Here is a 22,930-nt window from a genome sequence, read left to right on the forward strand (position 1 = left end):
AGAAATGGCAATGAAGGAACGGGAACCAAATTTGTCGAGGCCAGTAAGGGGCAATGAGAATCATTTTGGCTCTCAAAATGGACGCTTTCTGGAGTACCTGTGGAATCAATGGAAAGGGGGGAAAAGCATAAAGAAGTCCCTAGGGCCAATCTTGGGAAAGAGCATCTCTGGGGGGATGGCCCGGAAGTGGGAAGAGAGAAAAGAAGTCTGGGCATTTGTTGTTTATAGGAGTAGCAAAAAGATCGCAGCATGGGCGGCCCCACTTCTGAAAAATCTCTTCCACTATGGATTGCTTGAGAGACCACTCGTGAGGCATGAGTATAGCTCTGCTCAATCTGTCCACTATTATGTTGGTTTTCCCAGGGATATGCGTTGCTACCAGAAACCGATGAGAGGAGATCGCCCATTGCCAAAGTCTGAGAGCCTCTCGACACAAGGGATAGGACTTGGTTCCGCCCTGCTTGTTGATGTACCACACCACGGACATGTTGTCCGTGTGAACTGTAATAGTTCCTAAGGGAAGAAAGTCGTTGAGGGCTTGCAACGTTAAAAGCACTGCTCTCATCTCTAGGACATTTATGTGCAGGTGGTATTCGACGGTTGCCACGTGCCATGAACCATCCTGCCCTGATAATGCCCCCACCTGATCAGGGAGGCATCCGGGTGACCGTGGCTACGGGGCGGGGAACAAATGGTCTGCCCTGATGGACTAGAGGAGAGGAAATCCACCAGGATAGATGGTTCTTGCAGGTCTGTGTCACTAGGATCTTGTGACGCATGGGAAGCTGCTGGAAGGACCATTGTGTGAACAACATCCATTGTAGAAGACGCATGTAAAAATGGGCCAGAGGAAGAAGTGTGATGGCAGCAGCCATGAGGCCCAACACTTTCAAAACCAGCCTGGCATGTACCTTTTTGCTGGCAAGGATGATTCGAACGTGGTTTTTGGATATCTAGGATTCTCTGACTTGTTAGGTTTGCGAGTAGTGTCTAGATTTGCGCCTATAAAGGTAATAGATTGGCAGGGCGATAAGGAGGACTTTTCAAAGTTTACCGAAATTCCCAATTGACTGCAGAGACGTAAGGTGTAGTCTCTGGCTCGGATGAGTTGATGCCTGGTGGTGGCTGAGAGGAGCCAGTCATCGAGATATGGAAACACCTGGAATCCTAGACGTCTCAGGTGAGCCGTGACCACTGCCATGCATTTGGTGAACACTCTGGGGGCTGTAGTGAGACCAAAGGGCAGGGCTCTGAATTGAAAATGACTGGTCCCCAGCCGAAAGCGGAGAAACCTTCTGGAGCGTCTGTGGATTTTTATGTGATAGTACGCATCCTGAAGGTCTATAGAGCACATCCAGTTGTCTTTGCCCAGAAAGGGCAAAATCGATTGAAGTGTGACCATCCGAAATCTTGTCTTTTTGACAGACTTGTTTAGTCTGCTGAGGTCTAATATTGGTCTCCAGTCTCCCGTCTTCTTGGGGACCAAAAAGAACCTTGAGTAGATTCCAGACTCTAAATGATCTTTTGGTACTGGCTGGATGGCTCTTTTCCTTAGAAGCTTTGACACCTCTAATCTTGCAATTTCCCTTAGACCGGGTGGTACGTCTGGAAGGGAACCTTTTTGAGGGAAGGGGCTTTCCTCGAAAGGAATCTTGTAACCCTCGGATATGATCGACTGTACCCATTTGTCTTGAGAGAGGGAAAACCAGGCTTCTGGGTACAGTGACAATCTTCCCCCGACTGCCTCCAAGGGTGGGCAGTCGGGCAACACCTCAGGGATGCTGGAAGGGCTTGTCAGAGAGAGGCTCTCTGGAGCCCTGGTTCTGCGGACCCCCTCTGCCCCTAGGGCGGCATCTGTTATTATTACCCCTCTCTGCCTCTGGGGGTAAACTGACCACGTGCGTCAGGCATGACTCCTTGTGATTTTCGGAACCACATTTTCCCTCCCTTCTGACCTTTGGGGTAAGGTCTAGAAGGAGTGGAGAAACAGACTCCTACGGCAGAAAGAGTCTTGCCATCTTGCTCACACCTGGTCAACATGTCCTTCACCTGAGGGCCAAACAAAGTTGACTCAAAGGGAGAGTTTGTGAAGGACGCCTTAAAGGGGTCTGCAAAATTACAGAGCCGCATCCAGGACTGACGTCTGAGAGCCACTCCTGTGCCTGCAGCTCTACTCGCCCCATCGGCTGCATAAGAAATGAGCCGCATGGAGGAGTTGGTTATGGAGTTAAGGATTTCCAGCTGAGAAGCAATCTTTTCCTGACCCCCTGCTGCTGAAGGATCCTGTACTACTTCACCTAATTATTTAAGGATGTCCCTTTGAAGTCTGGTGAAGTGACATAAATAATTCAGCGAACGCATAGCAAAGGTCGCTGAGGAAAACATCCGCTTACCATACCTGTCCATAGCCCTGGATTCTTTGTTAGGAGGATGGACTGGTACGGAGGGATCTGCAAGTTCCTTCTTAGTGGCGGCCGCCACCACCATGGCATCAACCGGGACACCTTTAGTAAGAAACTGCTTTTCTGCAGGGGCCGTAATAAATTTTGAAGGTCTCCTAGGGACTGGTTCCACCGAATCAGGAGATGCCCACACCTTTCGAGCTATGACCTCCATAAGAGGGTCAAAAGGCGGAGACACCCAGGAGGTGGAGGGTCGAGATCCAAAGGCCTCCAGGTATACCGATTCATCCTTGGAGGGGTTAATGGAGGGCCAGTTCCCCCTCTGTTTCAGGAGCTCAAGGATGTCTGAAAAGGAGACATCCTCAGAGGGAGATCTTGGGGACCCCTCCGACTCATCTAAATCGGTATCTGATGTTGTAGACTCAGGGGAGTCTAAATGCTTCCTCTTGCAGGTCCTCTTATGCGGGGGTCCACCTGAAGGATCAGGAGAATCCTCGGAAGAGGAAGTCCTTCCCAATGGGGAAACCTGGGGCGATGGATCTCTGGGTCCGGGAGCAAGAGAGCGGGAAGAGGCATCTACAGGCACCATAGAGGGAGGAGCTAAAGGAACCGACTGCTGGCTAAGTTCTGGGGCTAGCACACTCCTCATCACCTTGAAGGCTCCCCTCCCAGGGAGAGCCGAGAGATCCTGCTCCGAAGAAACAGGGATCCCTGGTCCCACCGAAAGGGAAGGCTCCGAAGCAGATGTCGGGGCCGAGCTCACCAAGGCCGAAGCTCCGAGAGGGAGAACGGGGTCGGACAAGGGTCCGATGCCACTCGCCCCCTCGGAACCAACCAAGGAAGCCCGACGCCCGGATCCCTCCAAGGAAGGTCTCAAGGAGGAGATAGGAGTGGAGGACGAAGGAGCCGAGAAGTGTGGTATCGGCTCCGACGCAGCAGCAGTCACGGTACCAATAATCTCCGGCTCCGAGCTCTGTAGGAGAGTCGAAGGAGGAATTTCAGGGGGATGTATAATAGCTGACGTCTGATGAGACGGGCTATGGAGCATCTGGGCTAGTGCCTGTGACTTTAATAGCCTACTTACCACTCTCTCTAAATCATGGTCTGAAAGCCTGGAAGACCTCGATGATCGGCTCCGATGGCTCCGCTCCGAAAGCAAGGGGTATGCTGGAGCCGAGTGAATAGATTCCAAAGAAGGAGATCTAGACCTCTTTTTGGACGGAGCCATCGGAGCCGAGGAATGTTCGGCTCCGAGAGGAGACAAAGATATCTCGGCTCCAGCCGGAGCCGAGACATGCTTCGACGCTGGGGTGTCGGCTCCAGACTGAGCAGACACCAGTGCTGAAGCCAAGGTATCGGCGCCGATAGGCGCCGGCACAGAAGCTTCCAACAAGGAAGGATCAGCTCCAGAAGGAGCCGATGTCGACTCCAGCGGAGTCGGAACCAAGACCACAGACTTGGACACCGAAGCCTGGGTCTTGGGTGGCTTAGAGGGCTTCCCGGAGCCGACTTTAGCCGGGGAGCATTCTGGTTTAAGTAGACCCCTAAGGATCAACTTATTTCTACGTTCCTGCAGGACTCTCTGGCTGAAAGAATGACATATAGCACAGGAGTCCTGCAGGTGTAGGGGTCCTAGGCAATAAATATAAGAAGTGTGACCGTCTGTCAGAGACATCTTCTGACAGCACGAGTCACACTTCTTGAAACCGGAGACCCTAGTATCTTTGGACATATCTAGGTGCTTAAACACTCACACACACCAATCAGTCCAATCAAGACACAAACAACTAAAAATATATTAATAATAACTAACAAAATAGTTATAAAGTAAAGTGACACAACACACACACACACCTGAGGGAATCCTGACAGGAACTGTGAGGGTGGGAAAGGCCTAAGGCCCGAAAAACTAAACTAAAGAACTAGGACAAAAAAGGGTTATGGAGCTAAGTGAAAGTACACTGAGGAAAGAATGGATACTAAAGGGACCAACAATTAGGGTTTTAGGCTCTTAAAACCTGAAAAAAAGTTAGAAAAATATCACTTACCAGGAGCTGGTAAAAAGGATGACCTCATTAGCGAAGCGGCAAACGAGATCTAGGTAATTACCGCCTTGCATCATGGGATATGGGGCTGCCTCGAGCTGGTAAAAGTGACTCTCGAGCTTAGCAAATGCCGAGTCGGAGCCGAGGATCGGCTCCGAACCCATCCAACAAGAATGAAGGCGAGATTGACAACTTAACATCTAAAATTAAAGAGTTCAAACCATGGTTATTTGAATTACAGTTCTTCTTAGATATTAATCACACCATAGATATAAAATAATGATATGGGACTCATTAAACACTTACATATATGGTAAACCCTTAACTTGGCATAAAAAAACAGAGAATGGGATTCTGAATTATTAGATCTACAATCCAAACTTCTGCCAGCAAAAGCTGAAAAAAAAATCAAAATCATTTGGAGATGAAAAAGAAACTAAAAGTATTAAACAATAAATACAACAAAATTCCAACACATAAAACTAGTTTAGCTTTAGAAAAACTAAAAATTAATACATTGGCCAATTCTCCCAAAAATCTACATAATTTATCCACAAGAATCAAAATACAATCAAAAGCTAATAACATTAAAAGTATCTTCCATGAAAAGAAAGGGAAAAATGTATTGGATATAGGTGACATTCTTGATGCCTACAGAAATCACTATATGGAACATTTCCAAAAAGAAAATATACAAATTGATCAATTAAATATAGATGAAAAATGTTGTAATATAAAAAAATACTAGAAAATTAAAACTAGACCTGCAAGCATATCATACAAAGAAATTACAGCTACAATAAAAGAGGGTAAAAATAATAAAGCTCCAGGTATGGATGGCATAATTATGGAAATATATAAACTTTTTTCCTTCAAAGATACTATCCCTCTTCCATAAAACTCTATTAGAAATTCAGTCACAAGCCTAATACCACCCTCTTGGAGATGTTCCTTAATCATACCAATCCTAAAGGAAAACAAATCCCTAAACCTCTGTACCTCATATAGACCTATATTATTGTTAAATAATGACTATAAGATGTTTATGACAATATTAACTTACAGAATGAGAATACCAGTATCTAAAACAATAAATAATGATCAAACTGGATTTATATATCATAGACACACACATGGCAATATTAAAAGGGTAGTTTCTCTTACAGATTATATTAATAAAGAAAATAAAGAAACACTCATAATTGGCTTAGATAAAGAAAATTTGATTCCCTAAATTGGGACTATTTATTCAAAATGCTGGTGTTATTTGAACTTCCTCCTTCCTTTGTTCAACTACTAAAGAATATATATACAAATAATTTAGCGTATGTTAAGCCAGGTCATTTCACCTCTGAATCCATACATATAACAAAGGGTACAAAACAAGGATGTCCCATGTCACCAATTCTATTTGCTTTGGCTACTGAAATATTGGCAGATTCAATATGTAACCATACAAAAATCAAAGGAGTAGATGTTTGGGAACAATACAATTCTAAAGTAATGCTCTTTGCTGATGACATATTATTAACATTATCTAAAACAAAAGAGACATTAGAAGAGATATATATTTTAATTGACACGTTTTACAGGACTTCAGAACTCCATTTCAGTATATCAAAATCAAAATTTGTATTTTTAAATAAAAAAAAAAAGAATTGTAGATGAAGGGGAATCACATTATAGGGAAACAAGAATCTACCTTAAAATATCTGGGAATTGAGTTATGCAAGGATAATAATGAATAAGTCTCAAAAAACTACAATGACATCATCAATACATTTAAAATCTCTGTGGAAAAATGGAACAAAATAATATTAACATTTGAAGATAGACTACAGTTAATAAAAATGGTTTTACTACCCAAGATCCTATACATAGCCTTGACAATACAACTGTTACCAGAAAGGAATATACTTAAAGAAATAAACTCATGCTTAATAAAATTTTTATTGTTTCCCAAAAGAAACAGAATAGCTTTAATACATCATCAGACCATGGAACTCAGGGAGGATTAAAGTTTCCTGATATAGAAACATATATAAAAGCATCAATATCTCAGATTGGATAAGTCCAAATTATTCTGCAAATTGGAAAGAATTACTAACTCTAATATCAATAAATGAATTTGATTTACAAAAAAAAAATTCAAATAGATAAAAATAATTTGCCATGGCACATATTATGTATTAGTATGTAATATAACATAACTAAGCCCACTAAAACTCATAATTATTACATTGACTCATTTAGGAAAATTATTAATGCAAATATAGATTTAAAAATCTGGTTTGATCATTTAACACCATTCATAGTTACAAAGAGCTATCCACATAAAATATACAGAGAAATAATTAATTCATGGGAACAGAAAGGATTTGTTTGTTGGTTTCAATGTATCAAAGAAGTAAAAGTTCTGGATATGCAAACAATAGAACCAACATACAAAATTCCACAACAAGATTGGCTAACTATGCAAAGCGTTTTGACGTATTCGATTTATGCAGAATAATTAGTAATTCTTCATTTAAAGAAATACCTAAACTTACAAAATACCTATAAGAAATCATATATAATGATTATGACATGGGAAATAGTATTTCAAAATTTTACACGACACTGGTAAATTATAAAACAACACCCAAATCTTCATATTGGAATTATATAACAAAAGGACACTCATTACAGATAACTGAAGAAATTAAAACAAATATTTTATCATCAATAAAACATACATCATTTACACAATACTGGAAAGTTTTTAATTGGAAATGCTTGCACAGAGCATTCTTTATTCCAGATAGAATTACTAAAATTAATTCTTCCACAGAGGGAATATGTTGGAGGTGTGAGCAAATAATGCAGATTGGAATAATTTTTTTCGACTGTGTTAAAATTAAGCTATTTTGGAATGGTATTAAAAACTTCTGACTAGCTTTATTTAATAAATCATTTTACTTATCTAAAGCTCTAGTATTATTAAATGTGTATGAAGGTCCTCATTTGAATGAGTCAAATATGTATCTAGTTTGGACAATACTTGCAATCTTAAGGAAGTGTATAACAAGAAGATGGAACAGAAACACAATACCGACTTTGGAAGACTTCTACAGCCTACTGAAGACCACAGCATTGTTGGAAATTAAAATAAAAAAAAAATAAGGATTCATCCTAAGCCATTTATTAACAATCCATGGAAAAAAGTCTTATCATTAAGTGACACTTTACAATAACTGAACAGATACACTCAGATAACTGGATTGTTATACCTATAAAGTAATTGTATATATTGAGCTCTGTTATAGTGTCAGGCTGATGTAAATAGTGTACATAGTTAATTTAAGATGTTATATACAAATACTATGGAATTTATTCAACTGAATTTGAAAAATAAAAAGATTTTGAGAAAAAAAAAATCAAGGTTCTGATTCTCATGCTGTTCTGTGGTGTTTCTGTGCAATCTGGATAATGTATCAGCAAGATAAAGAAGTTTGCCTTTCTTGGAGACAAGATTGAAATTGTACTTTTGCAGTGTCAGCATCATTTGTTGCAATCTGCCTTGAGCTGAATGCATTGGCTTTCTCAGGACAGTGACTAATGGTTGGTGGTGTTTTTGTTCTAGACAGGTCTACCATAAACATAATCATGGAACTTCGAACATGCAAACACAATTGCCAAAAGCTCTTTTTCAATCTGGGCATATTGCATCTCAGTTTGGGTAAGAGTTCTCGATGCATAGGCAACAAGTTGATCTCTTCTTTCGAAGCATCACAGGAAAGTGTAACTGGTTTGTGAACATCCTAGTATCTGAGTGTTGGTGGACTTGCAATTCTCTGTTTCAGGACATCAAATGCTCTTTGGTGTTGCTCTAACCAAGACCAGGATATAACTTTTTGTGTTATCTCTCCGAGTACTGCTGAAAGTTTTATCAAGTCTGGAATGAACTCGCCTTGGTAGTTGACTGTGTTAAAAAAAAGTTGCAGGGCTTGAACGTTGTCTGGAGCTAGCATCTAGAGAATGGCTGTTTGTTTTGAAGGGTCTGGTCATAGGCTTGTACTGGAAAATAAATGACCAACATAAGTAACTTCTTGTAGCCTGAACTTGCATTTGCATGGATTGGGCTTAAGATACACCTGACATGTCCTTTCCAGAACTTTTCTGAGATTTATGTCATGTTCTGCTTCATCATGACCACCTACTAGCATGTTGTCTACTATAATAGCAGAAGGATACCTAGAAAAAAATTGCTCCATTGCACGTTGAAAGACTTCACTTGCAGAACTTATTCCAACTGATATTCTCAAAAATCTGTACCTACCAAACCGAGTACTGAAAGTAGTGAACAATGATGATTTCTCATCAAGCTGAATTTGCCAAAATAAACTCTGCATCTAAGACAGAAAAAATAGTGGCATTTGGCATCAAGGCTGTGACTTCTTCAACAGTGTGCATTGGATGATGAGGTATTTTTAGACTTTTGTTCAAATCTCATGGATCAATATATATTATGTTGTCATCTGAGCTTTTCTTACAAGTTACCACCATGGAAGACACCCATACAGTCTGAGTTTCAACTGGACAAATCACACTTTGTTGCAAAATTTTATCTAGTTGGGCTTTTACTCTGTCTTGCATGGCTACTGGAACTTTTCATGCTGGCCTAATAACTGGAGTGACTTCTAGGTCTAACTTCATGAAGTACACAACTGGAAGTTTGCCTAGTTTGTCCTTGAAAAGATCAGCATACGTAGAAAAAATGTGCTGGGCAAAATTAGAGTAGTGGTTTAGCTAACTTGGTGGACTTCCTTGTTAAATGAAAGCAGTCCCATTTTCAAACCGCCTCTGAGCCCTAATAATGACTGGACGTGGCTCTTGACCACATAAAATAACAAGTCGTAGCTTCTTCCAGCACAGTAACATAAAAGCACTACTCAGCCTTTGGTTTGAATTTCTTCACCTCCATAAGCAACAGGTTTTGCACACCTTGCCAAATCAAGCCTTTCACCTTTACTCACTCTAGCAAATGTTTCTGCAGACATAACATTGCACTTAGAACCTGTGTCAACTTTGAGCTCTATGGGTTTTCCATTTATCTGAACAGTACAAAATACTTCACTCTTTGCCCTTAAATCTACTGCACTGACCGTTTCATGAAGCACTGACACACCATCAACATAAAGAATATGGTTGCCACTATCAACTCGTTTCTTAAAATGTTCAGTTTTGGTAAAAACAAATGTGGGCCTTTTGAGTTACAAAAACTTTTGAAATGACTCCATTTATTGCATTTATGGCACTGTTGACCAAAAGCTAAACACTTTTCTCTTTTACATTCATGGCTTCTACCACAATTATGACAGCTGACAATGATACTAGGTTAAGGCCAAAGCTTTGAGCTTGCTGACTCACTATTATGCTTCACTAACTGTGCAAAGTCTGGAATTTGCTAGAAAGTTCTGGGGTTTACCAGTGTGTGCTGCAGGGGTTACAGTTGCTGCTATGTGCTTGGGCCTGTTTCTCATAATAATGTGCTGCATACATTCAACATGAGCTTTATCACTGTGCCATCTAGAGCTGTTCTCATTTATAAGCATATTGCTGTGCTTTTCTGTGAGCTTGTATATCTGACAAATCTCAATGGCCTTATTCAAAGTTAAATCACTGTCACAAAACAAAATCCTTCTCACAGCATCATCATTTATGTCACACACAAGTCTGTCCTTTATCAACTCATCCCTTAAGTCACCAAATCTATATGTTTTAGCCTTATTTCTCAAGTCAGTTATTCATGCTACAAAAGTTTCATCAGGCTTTTGATCCCTTGTATAAAATAAGTGCCTTTCCATTGTAACATTTGTCTGGGGGGGTTACACATTTCTCTAAATTTATGTTTTAAGCATTGTGGGTCCTTCCTTGACTCAACTGGTACAACAATATGACAGTTTCCCCCTCTCCTGTATAGATAGCAGGTGCATACACAAATAAGCATTCCCTTTCAATGGCTTCTGACCCAGCTAAAGTAAGCACAATAAATATCTTTGTATGGTCATCTTTATCAGAAAATGCAGCCTGTATGGAAATGTACTCTTGCTCACTCTCCATTTCTCAGCAATATTACTGTCAAACACAAGTGCGTTGGGTTATCAAAATCCATCTGCCATGCCCACAAAGTATACACAAACACACTGAAAATATGGCCCTTGTAATTATGAACAGACAGTTCTGTGAGCTTATAACAACATTTAAATACACAATAAACTCTTCAAAATACTGTACTTTGCGAAATATGCTTTGCAATAGCTGTACTTTGTGAAATATGCCTTGTAATGGCTGTAGTTTGCGAAATATGCCTTGTAATGGCCGTACTTTTCAAAATAGCTTTACTGTAACACTGCACAAACATGCAAACACTTTATGCACTTCTAATAACTCAAATATCTTTGCTTAATATGAAAAATAAATATGCTTTATGAAAATGCGGTAGTTTCTCTTCATTGTATTCGTTTTATGTGATTCTGACTTTATTTCAAACATTTTTCCATAGTAACTCGAATATTTTTTACCAATATCGCACATATCTGTTTATGTGAAAATTACTTGGAATGTTCTATACGCCCTGTTACATATGCGAAAAGAAATAGTGCTGAGCAAGTTTTAATATCGGAAATTTGTTTCTGACCTGTTTTATGAAGTTTGCACATTTAGGCTGTCTCCACTCTTCCATTTACCACTTCCAAGGGCTTTAAATCGTCTTGGCCAAGCAGTTTCTGACTCCATGCCCCTTATACTCACTTCATGTCGTTTTAGATAAGCCACTTCTGAAACCAAGTCGCTCATCCATCTCTAATATGTATAACAAGAAGGCTTGGGGTTTTGTTCAGATGCTTTAATACATACAAACATATCAGGATGGATGGCAGCATTATTAAATATGAACAAACTAGTTAACAAACAGAGCTTACATATATACATGCTTACATCTCACCAGCTAATTACAAAATGGCAGTCAGGCTTGCACGTGCTCAGTATTTACACACTTGCGAAAGCCCTCGGATAGCTTCTTAGAGGTATACACACATATATTGATCTACAGATGGTAATAGTAGATATAACTGCAACCAAGCAGAGAGGTCATAGACATCCAACTGATGGCACCATAAGCCAACAGGAATAACACCAAAGTGTTCTTTTAAAGCATGTGTGTAGGCTAAAATATGAAGACAATGGCAAAGGATTTTCTGGAAGCAGATTATGATGAGTGGAGAGAGAGCTTTAACAATGAATCAGGGTACTCAGGGCAAACAGAAGAAACATGCTTCTGTGCATCCCCTAAAATGAGTAAGGGATACAGCACTCAGCCATGAACAAGAGCTTGGGGAATAGGAAAAAAGTGAAGGACAATGCGGCTCCAATCAAAATATACAGACTACAAGGGGCGGAAAGGAGAGGGTTAGGACAATGAGGAGCTAATATGAATTAATGCAACCAGCAGGGCAACAATGAGGGTAAGGGCAGCAGAGGTACAAGGTGAAATGGAATTAGCAGGCAAAAATCACCAAGGGGGTACAGGAACATTTTAGGTTTACAGCAGAAAGGAGGAAGAAATACACCAGCTAGGGCTGTGTAGATATAAAAAAGATCACAAGAAGTCTGAGAAAAGCACAGGCAATGAATGAGTACCTCACTTCAGATTTCATAAGGGAAAGGAATGGCATGGCCCCATCCTGAAAGTGATGAAAGGAAGAGTGGAGATAACAAAAAAGGCGCCATGACAGACAGAGAAAGATGGTGGAGAAGAAACTTGCTGCCTTTAAAGAGGATAAACCAAAATTACCAGATGGGCTGCTTCAGAGGGCCCTTAGAGATCTGGGCAGTAAGCAAGCAAGTTTCTGTGATGGAGACTTTCAACAGGTCTGTAAATAGTGGACATGTGTCTAAGGACTGCAATAAATCAGGTATGGTGCGCTTGAGCAAAAGGGCAAAGAGATGTATTCAAAGCTATAGGCCTAGTAACTTTACATCTGTGGCAGGGAAAATCACAGAAGAAATCCAAAGGGAAAGGCTGGCTGCTTTCCTACAGGGCAACAATCACCAGGAAAACAATCATTTTAGATTTACAGTCAGAAGAAGCTGTCAGTCAAGCATGATAAAGAGTCTTATGTCTGGTACACAGGAAAACTTGCCTGGAGAGAACAAGCGGAAGTGATCTACCTGGACTTCACCAAAGTCTCAGATGGAGGTAGACTACAGAATGGCTAGAGTGTAAGATAAAAAAAGGTTGTGATGAAAAGGACGATTATGTGAATAGAGACAGTGACTATTAGAGTACCACAGAGGTTATTCTTGGGTCCATCAAGCTTTAAAGCGTTGCAATCAGATGGAATAAAAAAAGAAGATCTACTTCTTTCCAGATGACACAGAGTTACAAACAGCAGTGAAAGATGCAGGAAGAATCTAAGGAAGGAATGGGACAGGCTAAGTGAGCATAAAAGTGGCATTTGAGGTTAATGCCTCCAAAAACAGTTTCCAAGCCACAATACTGGGGTAATCAAAATATAAAACATGTTGCCCACAATACATGAAAAAAATGTTATTATTCATTAAGCACTTTCGTCCACTCAAGAGACTTCATTAGAACAAATTCAAATAAATTAATTACTTCATTTATAAGAGCAGCTACAACCCTGTTGGCATATCACCACATATATTAAACATATTTTTTAACATGGTTTTAACATGCACCTTGCACTTTAAATTTATCCTATCAATTTTTGTAATGAGTGACATCATGGTTTGAATTAAGTATTTATTGGGGAAAATGGGAATGAATGTAGATTCTGATGAAATCCCTGTATGTAGGGAAGAAAGCGCTCAATCGTCTGTAATTCTTAATAAAAATCTTCAAAGTGTGACTTCCAGCCGTGGCAGTGGTGATTTTTTTGAATTACTAGGGCATATCACCACAGTAATCTTTCACATACGAAGTACTGAACTTGAGTCACAGGGACCGTGGTATGAAGTCTCACCACAGGTGAGTGGAACTAACAGTGAACAATGAAACAGATCTGAAGTGTTTAAAACACTAAACTAGACCAAGAGGAACAGTACAAGTAACAGCAGAGTGTTAAGGTGTACCTGGAAAGGGGAAAAGGGCAGGACAGTAGATGGTAGTGGTTGCCTGCCTATGCTTGTTATTCCAATCTGAGTACCTCTCACTTACAATATATGGATTACAACGTTGTTGCTTCTGGTGTGGCATAATGTTGACATCATTAAGAGGTGTGAGCCTTCTTACGTGTACTGAACTACTTCAACTCTACTCAGAATTCCAGCTTGTTATGTTACAGCTCTGCAGATGTCATCCTCAGACTGGTAATTTCAGTTTTGCGGAAGATGCTTTCCAAATGTCATTTTAAGATGTTTAGCCAACTTTTGGAGGAGCTCTCCAGTTGACACTCAAAGAAACTGACCTTGTGCTGCTGCAGTACGTCCATCAAGTTCATTGTTTATTGGAATTTTCTAGGCATTGACCAATTCTAACTACACCCTGTATGCAAGTGCGACATGCTGTTCATAGGTTCATCGGTTCACACTAGGCTATCTGCCCTAGGGCATTTATAAGCCTAGCCAGAGTCTGTTTGGCTTTCGCCACCCATTTTAAATTAATTTTGCTATGCCCTTTTTCAAGGTTAGTATACTGTGCCTCTGTCTAACAGTGACACAGAAGTGATACCCGGCGTAAACCTACGATCTCCCATCCACTCATCAAGATCCCTCTTGAAGACAGTCAATGAGAGGCTCTGCCTAACCTGGACTGGGATTTTATTCCAGAGTGAAGGGAGCCTCTGGGTTATGAATCTGTCCCTCCAGCATGTCCTATTTATTTCAGTGCTGGGGTTCAAGTCTCTGGAGCACGTAGCTCGATGGGATTTGGATTTTCTGAGGTGCAGCATGTCCATTAATTCCGGGTTGGACATGGCTTTATACGTCAGGCACAGATCGCCTCTGAGCAGGCAGTATGCCACTGAGTAGAGCTGGAGTTTCTTTAACCAGGCAGCATATGACATCTATTTGAGCCCTTTGATCCTCTTGGTGAGGTACTTTTGGGGTCTTTCCAGTTGCTGCAGGTGTCTGGTAAGGTACATCCCAAAAGGGGCATTGTACTCAATTATGGGCCTGATGAGGGAGGAGTAAAGAGGCACGATGACCTCCCCTGATCTAGATGTGAATCCCTTCATGATTAGGTGGGCTATATAAAATGTTTTTCTAACCACTTTGGCCACGTGGTTGTAAAATGAGAGATTGCTATCAACTTGGGTCCCCAGGTCCCTAATTGCTTCTTCTGTACTTAATGGATTACCACCTATGTGGTAATTTGTAGGCACTTTGTTTTTGCCAAAGGGGATGACTATACACTTTTTGGTGTTTACCTTGAGGCCATGGCTCTGGCACCAGTTGTCTGTTTCTATGAGGCCCTTTTGGAGGATGCTTGTGTCGGCTGGAGAGTCGATTATGGTGCCCAGTTTGCAGTCATCTGCGAACTTGGTCAGCCACAGTCCTTCCGTGTTGGCCTGTACCTCCGAGAAATATATACCAAATAAGAGAGGTCCCAGGACTGTGCCTTGTGGGATGTCATTTGTAACTGGTTTGGAGTCTGACATGGCTCCAGCAATTCTAACCATGTGGGTTCTGTCCTTGAGCCAGTTTGCAACCCATTTAGTGACATAGGGGTTTATATTTAAGCTGGTGAGCTTATCTATAATGCCCAAGTGGGGTATTGTATCGAAGGCTTTTGCGAGGTCCAGGTAGGCTGTGTGGACCACCTTCCCCTAGTCAATGGCCTTGGTGACTGTTTCAAAGAAATCAACCAGGTTTAAGAGGCAGGACCTGCCCTTAACAAAGCCGAACTGGGCAGGATCCAGTGTCTGTAGGTCCCCAATATCTTTATTTATGAGGTCCATGATGATCTTTTCCATAGCTTTGCAGACCAAGCTAGTCAGGCTTATGGGGCGATAGTTTCCAGGATCCGTTGAGGCACCACCTTTGTGGAGAGGGACCACTGTTGCTGTACTCCACTCTTTAGGTACATATCCTGTAGTAAGGCTGAGATTCAACAGTAGTTTTATGTTTGGGCTTAGCTCTTCTTGGAGTTCATGTAGGACGCAGCCCGGGACACGGTCTGGTCCCATTGATGCTGTGTTTTTTGCTTTGGAGAGGGCGGCTCTTACTTGAGCATCTGAGATGTCATGGGGGCAGCACTCTGCTGGGATACATATTTGCCCTTTTGCTGGGGAGGGGGGGAAGACGTTTGCGCTGAACCTGTCAGCTAGGATGTTGGCAATGTCTGTGGGTTCGGTGTATTTTTTGTCATTGTGGACTAATTCTGAGCATATCTGGGAATTCCCACCCAGGTTCCTAACATAACTAAAGAAAGCCTTGTGATTATCCTTAGTGTCCAGTGCAATTTTTCTTTCGAAGTTGGCCTTAGACGATTTTATGAGTGCCCGTAGTTTTTTGCTAATACTGATCAGAGATGCCATCCCTTTTTGGGATTTTGCTCTATCATGTAGTAGCTTCCTCCTTCGATTGCATAGTTTGTTTATGGCTGGGGTCCACCAGACAGGACGTCTGCCTTTGGAGGATTGGGTTTTGGTTTTATTTGGGATTGCATGATCCATGCATTCCTGAAGGTGTTCATAAAATGCGTTTATAAAGGATTCTGCTGTCTGGGCCGTATTTTCAACAGGCCTGGGGGCTTTGAAGGATTCCACCTCAGTTTTGAGGAGTGTGAAATTTGCTTTAGAGAAGTTTTTCACTGTGGTTTTCTGGGCAGGAGGTGGGGTCGGGATGTGAATATCCAGTGAGATTAGTTTATGGTCTGATCTTACCAGTGAGGGATACACTTCTGGTCTGGAGCATAGAGTCCCCATGTTGATGAAGATCAGGTCCAGTATGTTTTCCCCTCTTGTGGGAGTGGTAACAAGTTGTTCCATAGCATTTGAGTTTATAAATTCTAGGAACCTTTGGGCTAGGGTGTTGGAGCTAGAGTAATGCTCCCAGTCTATGTTTGGGTAGTTGAAGTCGCCCAATATAATGGTGTTTGGAGAGACCTTCATATTTTCCAGTGTTCTCAGGAAGGCCGAGTGGGATTCCTGGGTTTGGGAAGGTGGTCTGTAGCAGGCTATAAACTGGAAAGCAGTTTTACCCACTGTTAGTTGCACATGGATAGTCTCTGATGCTTCGTGCTGTGCTACCAATCTGGAGGTGTGGGTATCTTTGACGAATATTGATACTCCCCCTCCTTTTGTGGTTCGGTCCAACTTTTGGGGCCGAAAAGCATGGTATGAGGTATAACCTGGTAGTGCTGGGGTGCTCTCGGGAGCCTTGAACCAGGTTTCTATTACTGCACAGATATCGATGTTCTCCATGCTAAGGAGAGTTTCGAGTGCGTGCATCTTGAGGTTTAGACTTCTGGCATTGAGTAGCATTACTCTTAGTTTCTTATCCCTTGTGATACCTATGGAGGTGGGTTTGTCTTTTGAGCCTTGCCTAAAAAAGGCACTATGGGGGTAGCAAGAGCCTTTGCCAATATCCGAAAGCCCAGGGGTGACATGTGCAAGCTGTCCCTAGCGAAGCATCGTGGCTTGTTGAGCATGTCATCCCAGGCTGACAGGCATTGGATCCCCTTTGAATGACACCAATACTTAAGCCAATTGTTGAAATTGATCATCTTGTCTTCATATTGTGGCATCATTCTTGGTGAGGGTAAGATACTACTCAAAGTCAGGGTCATACCGGCCTGGGCTACATGCTCAGAGAGCTCCTCTATACGTTTTGTGTTCCATTAGCACCTGGCCACTTTTGAATATTTTTTGTCCTTATTTTGCTTTATCTTTCTCATGAAACAATGGGATATATTGGGCAGTTGTATGAAGCCTTGAATATTACAACTTTGGACATCACTGGTGCACTAGCAGCAGGAAGTGTATAATTTAAATGGTGGCCTGACTTGATTATTAAATTCTGTGCTGCTGTGTTGTTATTTTGTTAACTGAAGTAATCTGTTCATCTGTCATTTTTTTACATTTCTTCTGGTACTTTCCTCAGAGCTCTTTCAGTGAAAATTACTACATATTTGTAACAATCATCCTTTTTCAATTGTTTTCTTTGCATTGTTTCCACTCTGATGCACATTTAAGTGCTTAGGAAACAAGCACTATAATAAAGTTAAAGTTGAATCTGAAGTCGAAGTTAACCTTCAGCAAGACAACTCCAGAAGCAAACAGCCAATGTTTCCACAGATCAGGCCTCACTTTAAATAATGGAGGGCATAAAAGAACGAAGACATAAGGTTTTTATAAGAAGACAAGAGGAAAGCTACCGAAAAAAGTGTAGGAGATGGAGGGGAAAGGATATGACCAGACAGCAAAGAAGGCAGAGCTCTTCTAATTACAGACCAGAAGAGATAAGAGGATAAGATACGGGTGCAAAAGACAATCTCAAGTTGATGCAAAGTAGTCATACTAAACTAGAAGGGAAGAGGAGAAAGAAGACTGTAGGTAGGTACTAACTCTGGATATACAAAAGAGTTTTACACACAAAGGGTGTGAATCTTTGCTGTAGATGATTGTCATTGCTGAAGCGACACCCCAACCCCCATGTGAAAAAATGGGAAAAGGGGTTGTGGTAGAATGGAAGGAGAGCTCTGGACCCATGGAATGGAATTCTGGATTGATCGATTGATTATTTAATTTAATTATCACTGTTGACCGGGAAAGTCTGACTAGGACAGAGCCTATTTTCAGCAGGGGCCTGGGGAGAAACGATCCAGATGCATGTCTTTGGAATGTGGCAGGAAACCCATGCGAATGCAAGGAGGATATGCAGACTCCGCACAGAAGGCTCCCCAGCCAAGAATCGAACTGGAGAACTTCTTGCTGTGATGCGACAACATTAACCGCTGCACCACTGCACTGTATAGTGAAAAGGTAATTAAAGATGCACAGTCAAGAGGGCATGTGAGGCATGTTGAAAGGGTGAGGGAAATGCAGAATGTTAAACACACTTAAAGGGTGGACTACACAAGTACATTGCTCCTAACATGAAAATTAAATATAATGTAATGTGTTGGTTAATGAACAGACAGCAGACCCATAGCTATTATCAGAGAATTTATAAACAGTCTTTTCTTCTTTTTGCAGGAGCTTAAAATACTTATATAAACCATCAAAAATGTTTGTGCAAACCATTTGCCCTTTTCCCATGGGTTACCACACCATCTGTTTATACAGGATAGACAAACCGGTATTGAAAGTGATAATATGGCTACTGTCACACAGAGGGTTATGTTCTTATGATCCAGACCACTGCCACTAATTAATACACAGCACATTGCAAATGCACAATGGTGGCTCAAATTATGACTAACACATGCCACACCTTAGCAAGCTTTACACTGAACAGTTATACAGCAGAGTTATAACCACTTGTTTTCCAGGATTTCACCAACCTTGCTCTCAGCCCAATGTCTTCCCGTGCTATCTAGCTACTAGTATATCAAACCTGGCCAAGATAATATTGTGCGCACACACTCACACACTCTCACTCACACACACACGCACACACACACACGCACACACACGCGCACACACGCGCACACACGCACACACACACACACACACACACACACACACACACACACACACACACACACACACACACACACACACACACACACACACACTTTCAGGAGGACTAATGACATCATTCTAGGATCAGTACCCCTTCTCTTGTCTTTATGGTGACTCAATGGCAGCAGCTACCACTAATCCACCACAGCAAGAACACATTTACTGTCCTTGTTTAAAATAAGCTAATCATAATATAGTTACTTGGTAGATATGGTTAAAACAGTCTCTCTTCAAAGAGCAGAAGCCATTAGTTAACAAGTCACCAATTATGTATAAACACCCATAAAGTAATTAATAAACCACCAACCAGAAGTTTCTGAAGCTGAATAATAAAATTCCTTACTTAAATAATTAAAATTAGGCGATGCACGCTCAAACGTAAATACATAAGTAGATATACAACTACATAGAGGAATACAAAATAGGATGTTTACAGAGACACATGGTAAGAAAAAAAATACTAGCTATCTACTATATGGTCCTTTTACTATCACTATCTACAGAATTACTGTAATCTACCTAGAGCTGACTTTTAAGAACATTCAGCATTTGTAGAGGACTCGCTAGCATTTAACTCTGGACATGAGGTCCGAGTCCAAAAAGTCCACTGCATTCTACAGAAAACAAAGATTAACTGCTGCTCAAACAGATCCACTATAGATTTATGTCTCAGATTCTGTATTTCCAAAATGCTTTAGATTTTAAATGTAAGATTTCTACCTGCATAGTTATACAGGTCCATAGGAAGTGCAGTCCACTGATAGTAATAGCATATGAAATGAAATGACAAGCACAGAAAAAACCCCAAAAATGACAGAGGAGTCTAATCCAAACAAAGTACATTTAAAAATGAAGATTTTTATGCAGCTTTATGCAAATTGCACGTTTTACTTGCTGCAACATTTATTGAAACTAATTTTTGTACAGCCTTTACTTTTTTTGAAAACCAATTTCATTTAACTCAGTTTAGGATTAGATGTACATTTCACATGTTTACTGCATTGTACTAAAAGACACCTGCAAGCTTTGCACAGCCTGTCACAGCTATGCTGAAGATGATCTTGCTTATGAAATCAGCTTCCTGGTTTCCTTGTCTATTCACTTCCTATCCTCATGAAAAAAAAGAAATACCCTCACAGAAATCCAGTCACCATTCCTCCACTGCCTGACTGCATACTTTAGTTTCTAGTGCACTAAAAGCAAAGTATCCAAACAAGTAAAACAAATCCTGAGATGCAGGAAATAATCACATTAATAGTTAGAAATAAACCTGTTTTTTATTTTCATTTTTAACTTTTAAAGTGATTATTTTCTGGGACCTTACCTGTCAAGCTATTATTATGGCACTAGTGGCCAGATCTACTTGTTTGATTGTAACTGCTTTGTCCTGAAATGTTTATTCTGCGAGTCATAGTTTGCTGCAGAGCTTTTACCAGGACTTAACATGTTTTTAGTTTACTAAAAGAAGTTTATCTACATATAAAGATATTTAACCCAGCCAATGGGGTTGCATAAACCAGTGTATTTCCTTGTGATGGTCTTAATCCTGGATAAATGAGGAGGATTACGTCAGGAAGGATATCCGGTGTAAAATATTTGCCAGATCATATATGCAGACAACAATACAGATTTCCATACCAGAGAAGAAGAGGGGGAAGGCATGCCTGGAGGCAGGAGGAGAGGAAGAAGGTTAGGAGTATGGAAGTGAAGGTAGGAACTTTAAATGTTAGCAATAATACTGGTAAAGGGAGAGAGCTAGCTGATATGATGGAGAAAAGGAAGGTTGATGTATTGTGCATGCAAGAGACCAGATGGAAGGGGAGTAAGGTCAGGTGTATTGCAGGTGGGTTCAAATTGTTCTACTATGGTGTGTATGGGAGGAGAAATGGGGTAGGGGTTATCCTGAAGGAACAGTATGTTAAGAGTGTTTTGGAGGTGAAAAGAGTGTCAGACTGATCTTTATGAAGCTGAAATGGTATGATGATGAATGCTGTTAGTGCACATGCTCCTCAAGTTGGGTGCACGATGCATGAGAAAGAAAAAGTTTGGAGGGAGCTGGATGAAGTGGTGGAGAGTGTACCCAATGGTGAGAAAGTGGTGATTGGAGTAGATTTCAATGGGCATGTTGATAAAGGGAATGGAGGGGATGAGTAGGTATGGTATTAAGGAGAGGAATGTAGAAGGTCAGATAATGGATTTTGTGAAAAGGATGAACATTGTTGTGGTGAGTAAGTATTTTAAGAAGAGGGAGGAGCAGAGAGTGATGTAGAAGAGTGTAGGAAGATGCAAACAGGCAGATTTATATCCTATCAGGAGGGAAAGTCTGAAGGAGACTGGAAACTGTAAAGTGCTGACATGGGAAAGCATAGTTAGGCAGCACAGGATGATAGTCTGTAGGATGATGCTGACAGTCAAGAAGAGTCGGAAGAGAGTGAGGGCAGTGCCAAGGAACAAATGGTGGAAGTTGAAAAAGGATGATTGTGAGCTGGAGTTCAGGGAAGAGTTAAGACAGGCACTGGGTGGCAGTCAAGAGTTACCAGACAGCTGGGCAACTACAGCAGAGGAGGTAAGGGAAACAGCTAGAAAGGTGCTTGGTGTGACATCTGGACAGAGGAAGGAGGACAAGGAGACCTGGTGGTGGAACGAGGAAGTACAGGAGAGTATAGAGTGGCAGAGGCTGGTGAAGAAGTGGGTCTGTCAGAGAGAGATGAAGAAAGTAGACAGGAGTACAAGGAGATGAGACGTATGATGAGGAAAGAGGTGGTGAAGGCCAAGGATAAGGTGTATGGTGAGTTGTATGAAAGGTTGGACACTAGGGAGGGAGAAAAAGACCTGTACCACTTGACTAGACAGAGGGATCGAGTTGGGAAAGATGTGCAGCAGGTTAGGGTGATAAAGAATAACAAGAGTAATGTACTCACAAGAGAGAGAAGTGCATTGAGCAGATTGAAAGAGTACTTTGAGGGGCTGATGAATGAAGAGAATGAGAGAGACAGAAAGGTTGGATGATGTGGGTATACTGAATCAGGAAGTACAATGGATAAGCAATGAGGAAGTAAGGACTGCTATGAAGGGCATGAAGAATGGAAAGGCTGTTCGTCCAAATGACACACCTGTGTTTCGAGGAGATGGCAGTGGAGTTTTTAACAAGATTGTTCAATGAAATCTTGGAAAGTGAGAGGATGGCGGAGGAGTGGAGAAGAAGTGTTTTGGTACCAATTTTTAAGAATAAGGGTGATGTGCAGAGCTGTAGTAACTACAGAGGGATAAAAGTGATCAGCTACAGCATGAAGTTATGGGAAAGAGTAGTGGAAGCTAGGTTAAGAAGGGAGGTAACAATAAGTGAGCAGCAGTATGGTTTCATGCCAGGAAAGAGCACTACAGATGAGATGTTTGCTCTGACGGCGTTGAAGGAGACGTACAGAGAAGATCAGAAGGAGTTGCATTGTGTCTTTGTGGGCTTAGACAAAGCATACGACAGGGTGCCTAGTGAAGAGTTGTGGTATTGTATGAGGAAATCGGGAGTGGCAGAGAAGTATGTAAGAGTGATACAGGATATGTACGAGGGCAGTTTGACAGTGGTGAGGTCTGCAGTAGGAGTGACTGATGCATTCAAGGTGGAGGTGGGATTACAACAAGGATCATCTTTGAGCCCTTTCTTATTTGCAATGGTGATGGACAAGTTGACAGATGAAATCAGACAGGAGTCCCCGTGGACTATCATGTTTGCGGATGATACTGTGATCTGCAGTGGGAGTAGGGAATAGGTTGAGGAGACCCTGGAGAGGTGGAG

At 41.3% G+C, this 22,930-nt stretch overlaps 1 protein-coding gene across 1 annotated transcript in view; it reads right to left on the minus strand.

Annotated features, from left to right (window-relative positions):
• The window catches only part of SNAPC1 (small nuclear RNA activating complex polypeptide 1), a 588,252-nt gene that overhangs the window by 190,707 nt on the left and 374,615 nt on the right, over window positions 1–22,930 (minus strand). The window lies entirely within an intron of this gene.

Source organism: Protopterus annectens, chromosome 6.part0 (assembly GCF_019279795.1).
Source record: "Protopterus annectens isolate FY-2018-M chromosome 6.part0, PAN1.0, whole genome shotgun sequence".
NCBI lineage: Eukaryota > Metazoa > Chordata > Ceratodontiformes > Protopteridae > Protopterus > Protopterus annectens.